This window comes from Sylvia atricapilla, chromosome 4 (genome assembly GCF_009819655.1).
Source record: "Sylvia atricapilla isolate bSylAtr1 chromosome 4, bSylAtr1.pri, whole genome shotgun sequence".
Lineage (NCBI taxonomy): Eukaryota > Metazoa > Chordata > Aves > Passeriformes > Sylviidae > Sylvia > Sylvia atricapilla.
This window is the reverse complement of record NC_089143.1, coordinates 61,485,817-61,494,795: the sequence shown is the minus strand read 5'-3', so window position 1 is coordinate 61,494,795 and position 8,979 is coordinate 61,485,817. Positions and strand designations below refer to the sequence as shown.

The following is an 8,979-nucleotide window of genomic DNA, read 5'->3' as shown; positions in this document are numbered from 1 at the left end:
CATCTGCTGCTGAAACTGCAGATCTGGACTGAGGAATGCCAGATTATTTCCCTCTTCTGTTACTCAGACAGCACTTCTCTTCAGACATAACTTGCAGGCACTAGGTCTATGCTCATTTGTTCTGTCAGAATCCCAGAGCAACTTTTTACTGTCAGAAGGCACTTTGCAAGCTCAGAATGACATGCACTGGTGGAATTATAGCCCTTAAAAGAATATGCCTAACTGGATGAAACTGTAAAAGGAATTCCTTTGTTAACACAAAAGGGATCTAAATCTAGAGTTTTAGTTATAAAGAAATTGCATGGTAGAAGAGAATGGCACCACAATACCTGTAGCACAGAGCAAGTGAAATGAAGCTCAGTAAATTGCTCCTATGAGTGGTTTCGATGACTCCAGTCAATTACTGGAGTGAGAAAATTTTGCAGTTTGGCTCACAGCTCCAACAAAAATTAAGTTGATCTAGAAGTGATCAGCAACACTACTGAAACCTCCTGAATGGTCTGGGCTTGAGCCCCAAGAAGCACCAAGCATCTTGGCCAACTTCTCAACGTGTCACAAAGTTGCTTAACAACACTCTATGTGGACATTAGTACTGCAGAACATTACAAAACCTGTCCTAGATGAATAAGGGCTCCTTGTGCAAAAATCAGATTTTTACCAGCTATTAAAGCTGATGGAATATACAACATAAAAATGTTTTTTGTTCCCCTAGAAGACAACAGCCTCCTTAGGCTGAATGCCTGTTACAGTCACTCATTGACTAAACAGGTTTGATTCCTCTGAGTATTTTTAGTCTCTGTTAACAGCAGCGATTCTTCTGCATTCTGTGGAGAAGACAGGGAGCTGGACTTTGCTTTGTTTCACAGAGTTGATTTTGCTGTCTTTAATAATGAAAAAAACAAAATGTTTGCAGAAGGAAGGACTGGACTGTGAACAGCCCGGCCTAGTGTTGTCCCTGCCTTGGCAAGGGGTTTGAAATAGATGATCCTCAAGGTTCTTCCATCTAAAACCAGTCTACGATTCTACACGCTCAAAAACGATGGTAACCAGAGTATGTGAAACTCATTTTTTTTCCACGTTACTTACATATCTTTTTGTTTACCTGTCTGGTCTGTACTATTAAATTTTCAGAATTTTTGCTGGAGGTTGCTACAAAATATAAAAGTTAGTCTGATGAAAAATTTAAGTAAGTAGCCCTCCAGAAATTCCTTTTTTCTTTTTGTTTGAATGGAGGCGGGTATGCCTGAAATATGCACAAAGTAGTTCCACTAAAATCAGCCCAGGCATTCCACTTATTAAAGCTATACTACAGCTATAAATGATCTCTCATTAACTGCAGGAAAAAGTTCTCCTTGTATGGTGACACTTTTGATGGCACAAACATGGCAAAGGAAATTCTGTTGCTTTTTGTTAAAAACATCCTTTTTATGCAAAAAAAAAAACCAAGCCAGAAATAAACAAAGTCATGTCCACCATGAAGTGGTGTTGCCAGGGAGGGGCACAGGAGATCCTATCTCTGCAGGGATATTTCACACAAGCCTTATCACTGGCACACATTAGAATACACCCCATTCCCACTCTTTTATGTCCCCAAATCAGACAGCACAGATGTCCTACTCTGTCACGTGTCCATACTGTGCTTGGGCACACACAGGAGGGAACAGAAAGCCATGGCCAATTATTTGAATACTATCCTATTGGATGTTTTGCTTTTTGGCTGAACAGAGCAGTCCTCTGTTTTGAGTTTTGACAATGCACTGCAAGGTGCTTGCACATTCTTGTTTGAGGTGGTATGAAATGGACTGGCAGGAGTGGCTGCACCTACCTCTGTCTAAATAAATACACATATTGTTATTAACACCCTGAGCCCTGCAGTCTTTATTCACCCCATATCATATTTACCATATTCTATCTGGTTTCATTCATGAGTTAAACCTTTACAGACAGGAGAACATGCTGGCTGCTGCTGAGTTTGTTTCTAGCATATACAGAGGAGGAATGGAAAACAAGTGGATAACAAATAAAATTTTCAAGGCCTGAAGGATGACTTTGCATAAGAAAGGTTTTAAGTGTCAAAGATGTCTAAGTTTTACAGCCTGGCTTTCAATATTAATCATATTGAAAACTTTTTCTCCTGTTTATGAGACAAAGGTAAATGCAACCTGTGGTGAACCTTTCAATTTCTGTTCATCCTTATGGTAAGCAAGAGTACATCTTTTGCTTTGGCAATGGCTAACGTGTATAAATCCAGGGATGTACATAACTAACACAAATGACTATGAAAATGCTGTCCATTCTTTAGCCAAACACATCCTTTTCTCTTCAGACTCGTGTTTCACACCATAAGTGCAGACACGAACTTTTAAAAATTTTGTAGAAACTGTAAAAATTGCCATTATTACCCCAGAAAGTGCAGTAAGCTTTCCATTTTTAGCCTCCAGTTATTAAAAGCAGATGTGCTTTCACATTTATAAAGTCCTAAACTTTAAATCAGTGCAGGATAAGTCACACTGTTAGTCTGGAAGACAAAGCAGTTGTGCTAAGAGGTCCTGTAATATGAATGGCAGGGGAAAGGGAAAGAGAACTGTCCAAAGGTTTTGCTCATAGTAAAACGATGAAGAGGACAATATCAGATTTTTTAAAGGGAAGGAAAAGAGACCTTGAGCAGTGGAACTCATGTCTTCAGCATATTGCACTGGTCAAGTCTGCACTGCTGAAAAGGCAGTGAATTTGAGAAGGTCTGAAGGCAAAGTGAGGAAGATCACCCACACCTGCCCTATGCTTATTTTTTTGCTAAGGCACCTGTTCCTAGTGCTGCTGGCTGCAGTGTAGAGGGCTTTTCAACCGTTTGCAAGTTATCCACAAATGAAACAAGCTGTTATACAAACATAACTGTGTTTGTGGTAGTCGGTGGTTGCTGTGGTAGTTGGTGGAAACTGGAAATTCAGAGCTTGAAGGGACCTGCAGAAACTGTTACTGCAACCTTCTTCACACTGTGCTGGTAATAAGGGTAATTTGGGTCATCTGCTTTTAAAAGTAATCCCCATCTGGCAAGGTTCCAACAACACTTTGGGTAGTTTGCTTTTCTCTTCTTGTACTCAAAAAGACTCATCTCTAACTGATATAAAACTAATTTCCTTCAAATTGAGGCAATTTCTACTCATCTTTCTTATAGCAGAAAAGAAGTATGAATAAACTAAAAAAACGTGCTTACCTTTAAATTGAGTAATCAAATCACAGGTAGGCTGTGCTGCTGCTCTAACTTTCATATCCACAGCTTCTGCTCATCAGCGCTTTCCTGATTTCCACAGAGTGCTCCCTTTCCGTTTATTCCCTGTCTCGTTTCCAAATCTGAGCCATAGAACAGGCGTCTCTCAAGTTTTGTAATACCATCTCCCCTGTTTCCCAGAAAGCTGGGACTGCCCTCTCCCCCACGGCTCCATCATTCCCGTGAGCTGCTCCCCTGCTTGGCAGCCAGGGAACTGCAGGGCTGTGGGCCAAAAAGCCCCAGTTTGTCTGCACCTGTGTCAGCCCAGCTGCTGCTCAGGCTCCATTGACACAAGGAATTTCAAGCCCACAGTAGTTTATCTGCTAAGTACTCAGCGTCCACTCCTCTCAGAGTGGCCACCCAAGGTAGAGGAAAACGTGTTCAGCAGGCACAAATGTCTTCAACAGTGCAATGACTAACATGAAAACCAAATAACAAATATAAAATATTATTTCTAGCACACAAGTTCTGTAAAAGCTCAGAAAAAACTTGCACCCACTCTGAAAGCATTTTTAAAAGCAAAGTCATTTGCAAGCATCAATTAAAAAGCACTGTAAACATAGTTTATATGAATTACTCCTCACAAATATTTGTTACTCTGATTTCCCATGCATTCAAGTAACACTGTTTGTTGCCCAGGGCACTCTTGATCTAATATCTAAAAAAGCATTTAAGCACATACAAAATTTCTATTAAATGAAAGACAAACAGAAGATGCACATTAAAGAAACACCATATAGAAAGCAGATTTAGCCAAACTCTTCCACCCTAAATAATATTGCTACACATAAAATTCATACAATTACCTCATTCGTAAACTCAGAGTAAATGAACAGAAATTAAAAAGATACTGTTATCTATGGAGCTGAGGGGAAAAGGGATGAGTTTTCAAATATTCCTTTGCATTTTATTTCACAGAAGCAATCTGAAAATCTCTTTTCAAGTTTCATGAAGAAACTGCCTTTATTTGTAGAAAATGTCAGCTGGTGCCTGAATTTGAAAGCCGACATACAGTTCTTTATTGTTACTGGGAAAAGTAACACTGGTTTGAGATGATTTACATAAAACCAGAGTCTGTGCCTTCCTGCCAATTTACAGCTCTCAGGGTAGCTTCACTGCTGTGGGGCTTACACACTTTTAAATTTATTTATCTTCACAGATAAATACAAGCTAAGGACATACTACTGGTCTTTCCCTCCAGACCAGGAGCTCAGTCTCAGGAATAAGGGTCACTTGCTGAAGCTCACCCAAGAATATTCTGATGGAGCCGTCTCAGGCAATCCCCTCACCTCTCTGCTCCTCTTGCCTGTGCCAAGCTACTGCAGGGCAGCCCTTTGGGCGTGTGTCCTCTGGGCCCCAGGTGACCCAGCTCCTGCTCAGCCAGAGCCCCACAGCACTCACTGGCTGCTGAGGGGACCTGGCACCAGCCAGTGCTACTCACTCAGGGGAAGAAACAGTGCAAGAGCCACTCTTGATTATTATTACATTCATTTAAAATTTAAGAATCAGTTAAACCTGGAAACCTGAATTTTATTGGATGATACTGTCACTCTTCCACTACTTCTTCCCCTGGATAGCACAATGAGCAAGCAGAAGTTTGCAGTGGTCATCTTTGAATAGTCCCTGACCATGAATGGGTGGGTGTATCAAGTGCAATTTATAATAAACTGTAAATGATAACAATATCTAGACTAGCAAATGAACCAATGCCTAGGAAACTCCCAGGCACTGGAATGACACTGTTTATGCTGGTAAACTAGTCGTGGCCCAAGCCAGACTTAGGAAGCTCAAACCTTCCAGGAGCCATTTCCAATAAGAAATTCACAAGTACACAAGCACAAACAGTGGCCATTCCAGCTAATCTCAACAATGGTGGTGTTCCTGTGCAGGTTTAATTTATTAGAAAATAGTCCAAGTGTTCTAAAGACATTCATAGCTTCTAGAATGTAACTTTTTCTTGCAGATACAATTCTTTTGAGAGTGCTGTTTAACGATTTTTAACTATGTTTAACTATCTGCGATGGAGAGGGTTTTCTCTCCTCCCAGAGGTGATGCAGCAGCTCTGCTGCTGTCACGGCACTGCTCTCTCAGAAGGCCACTTCTGCTGGCTCTCAGGCACAGAAGGGTTTCGAAAGGACACTCCAGCCTCACCATAGGGGATAGGATTGAGTTCCATTGAACCTTCCTGTGAAAGAAACACAAATGGGTTATCATCACTGCAGTGTGCACCTGAGCTCCACAAGTGGAAAGCCAATAATGTCAATAGAACATTAGTTCTTCTCATATTTTTTCCTTTTTATTAAATTGTTTCAGTAACAGACAATTTTTGCATATCTGTTTCTACAGTGTTACTGCATTTATTCTTATTGTAAGTTAGTATAATATTTTAATTTTTATCAATATTAACTCATCACAGATAACACTGTCTGTGATAAGTTATTTTAGGATAAATGATGTTAAGCAATTATAGGATCAAAAACAATTCAGACAGATAAAGCTTACTTAAACACTTCAATTATCATTGCTGATGCAGAACCTTCTATGAAAAAGACCTCCAAACCAGAAACCATTCCTACAAAAATGTGAGCAGGTCTTACCCAGAAAGGGAAATCAGCTGAGGTGAATTAAATTTTGATTATAAACTGCCCAATTTTAAGAATGCCATTCAGGGGTGAACAAAAAACCAAAACTCAAAAAACTAACCCTCCCAGTGGAAAAGCAACCACAGTGCAAATGAACATCAGAAATCTGAGTGACAAGTCGAAAGCTGAAATTTCCTGTTCTATAATATACATGTTATATACACAGTAACAAATATCCAAAGGAAAAAAATTGGATTTACCTGTGATTTTTTCCACGCATACCAAAAAATAGCAACTATAAGAGTGCAAAGCAGCACAAGGGCAATGCTGACTCCTGCCACTAGAAGAGCAAAAAGAAAGGTAATCATGACTCTAAGCCATTAAGACAAGGAAAAAAATTAATACCTACATTTGTAGTGGGTAATTATGTAGCAAAAAATGTGACACTAAAATATAGGTCTTGATTTTTCCTACAAACAAAAATCTCATTCAGGTCTGGGTTTGTACAAAAATAAAACAATCATGTCACAGATCATTAGAGTACTTTATTTTTTTGGCACTACAAATATGTGCTCTGATTAATCTCCAATTTTTTTGTTTTGTTTTGTGAGCAATAGTTATTAGTGATCACAAAATTAATATTTGATTTTATTAAAAGAAATTAATATAAGAGTCTATTAAAAGAAAAAGGCCCAACTAATAGTAATAAGAAAGCAAATTACTATGGTTTAGTCTAGTCGAGTGATACTCATTATTCAAATCACCAGAGAAATACCATGACTTGTAGTTAAGGAGTGACTTAAATACTATTATATGAAATCAGAGTTTTTCAGGCTAATGACAAGTCCATACATAGCTTTTGTATTCTAAAACCAATTGCAGTAAAAGAAGTTAAAATTTCAAAACTTAGGTAAAGAAAAAAATTATTTAAGCAGAAGTACAATATGTTGAAGTTGTCAACTTACTCACTAGAGATGGCAGACTTCTTTCTGCTAAGAGGGAAATAAGAAAAATTAGAAATTTGAGAAAACTGCACAGTGTAATGGAGCTAAAGCTGGCTTTCCTACCTCAGTATAAGAAGCAGAGAGACAACGAAAGGGGGAAATAAGGAGGGCAGGTGAAACCCCAGGCACTTCAGCTACTAACACTACCCCAGCAGTTGCTGTGGAGACCACCACCACCCCCCAAAGCCCCACAAAAAAAAGGATTAGTGTTCTGAGCCTGCACGTAGGAAGCTTCATGCAGCCTGTAGCTGTGGTGTGGAGGGCAGAGGGGAGCTTGACCAAGCACTCACTCCAGAAAGCCTCCAGAAAGCCCAGCAGGAGCAGCGTGGCCTTTGAGACACACCCAGAGGCAGGTGCTGCACAGAGACACTTCACAGGTCTGGGGGACCTTTTCTGCTGTTAACTTCCTCATTAGTGTTCTTTTCTGGGCACAGAATACGAGGCTGGCCACTGGACATGGAATATGCCTGGCATTTTATATTAAATTATGTATTTCCTGCCCCTTGACAGAGAATTATTTAAGCTGTGTTATTTGACATGTCTGAAATACTCTTTGTGCTTCAGCTTTCATCTCTGTAGAAACAGGTGGAAAGCTGTTTAAATCAATCACAGGGTTATATTGCTGCTAAATTGGTTTGTGCGCACCATTCTTCTAAGGACACTCATTGGGTGGAAAACAACAGTGGAGAAGTGGAAGACACAAGACTCAGATGTGCACACCTGAGGGAAGAACTGACTCAGGATTTGAAAGAAGCAACAACTTAAAAACCAGACCTGGATCATGATCACTCTCCTGTATTTCATCTCCAGGACTCAAATGAAAAGGTGGGACAATGGTCTGGGTTGTTCTGGAAGCTTCTGTCGTTGTGTGCAGGATCTCCCCAGGTTGTGTTGTGCCTTCAGTCTGAGCATTACGAAGATATCCTAAAATTAAAAACATTTCAATAAATTATTGCTAGAGTATGCCATACCATGTATTATTAAGGTTGTTTGATAATTTCAGTTATAGGATTCAAATGCTCATAACTTGGACAATCTTGCCTGCTATTTAACATTTGGAATGTTTCCCTCCATCTTTTTTTTTTTTTTTTTTTAACAATTTCAGTTCAAATTGTTAAGATATTTCTCAGAAAAAGTTCCTCTCACTGCCATTTACTCAGCTTTTAAAACAATCACAGACATTCTTTTCAGCTATTATTTCCTTGGTCTGGAGTAAGAAAATGAAATCCATAAGGGAACAGTAGCAGAACCTTTACTAGATTTGGGCTCTCTGTGAAAATTAGAAAACTCCCTCATTTGCTTTGATGGGGGTTGACACAATATGGCAGCTCAGTTCACTCATCTGGGATGTTTATTCATATATTCATCCTCATTCTCAGTTTTCCTCTTTCCCTATATGCTTCTCAAATGGGAAGCAATCATATGGATGGAGATGATGACACTCATTTGCTGGCGTTAATCAACAAATATAATTAAAACCTCTTCTTTCACATTACTTCTCTCCTTCTATTGCAAATTAATGAAAAATAATTGGGGAGGGGTGAAAGATACTTTTCCTGAACTTCTTGTTAATGACAGGAAGAGAGTAAAACTATAGGCTTTAATATGTTATTGGAGTATTAAGGAGATGCTTTTCACAGCCACAGTTGTGACATAAAAAGCAATCCAAAACAAAACCTTTTCTACTGAAGCAGAAATTCCAGGAGATCCCACATGGCCTCTGAAACATCACAGGAGGGCAAAGCTCTGCCCAGTCAAATTCTTGGACACATGAGTTGAAAAAATCAACATTACCAAACATCTTATTTAATTCTGGTCTCCCCTGGGGTTTGCTACCTACAAAGTCCTCCCTAGAGTTACAGCATCCCCTCCAGACATAACATCCACCCCCAGTTTCTCTGGAAGAGAGCAGACGTGTGCACCCAACAGTACTTAGGGGCAGATGCTGCCTCTCCCTGAGGACGTGCAGCCCTTACTAGCAATGCATTACAGTTACTCCAGGGTTAGGAGAGAAACTTGCTTTGTCACTTGGAAGCCTTCCTAGGACTCTGCCAAGCAGGGCCCAGCTCAGCACAGACGGGTGATATACGTGTTTCCAGGGACTCCTTAGAAGAGGGACGGCATA

General features: G+C 39.8%; 1 long non-coding RNA gene across 1 annotated transcript; it reads right to left on the bottom strand.

Annotated features, from left to right (window-relative positions):
- Positions 1-3,700: 3,700 nt before the first annotated feature.
- Positions 3,701-7,710, bottom strand: LOC136360663 (uncharacterized). Its single transcript, XR_010743485.1, has 4 exons — positions 7,629-7,710; positions 6,816-6,842; positions 6,111-6,190; positions 3,701-5,453 (listed from the first exon to the last, which is right to left on the bottom strand). It is a non-coding gene; the product is annotated as an uncharacterized lncRNA (long non-coding RNA).
- Positions 7,711-8,979: the final 1,269 nt, after the last annotated feature.